Raw genomic sequence first — 239 nt, 5'->3', positions numbered from 1 at the left:
GAGATGAAAAAGAAGATAAAAGACCAGAAAATGAGAAGGAGTTGATTGCAGTCTCTGGAGGATTTCCCTGAAATTAAACAAAAAGCCGCTGTGATAAATGCAGCAAATTACATCTCTCTCGGAAGTTGACCGGGGACGTCAGCCATCACCAGTGTTTAGCCCGCTGACGTCATGTCCAGAACTGTCAGCTCTTATTTCTGAAATAAAATGACGTGAAACAGGTTCTGGGGATGTCTGGT

The sequence above is a fragment of the Penaeus monodon genome, chromosome 19 (assembly GCF_015228065.2).
Source record: "Penaeus monodon isolate SGIC_2016 chromosome 19, NSTDA_Pmon_1, whole genome shotgun sequence".
NCBI lineage: Eukaryota > Metazoa > Arthropoda > Malacostraca > Decapoda > Penaeidae > Penaeus > Penaeus monodon.
This window is presented reverse-complemented; position numbering follows the sequence as displayed.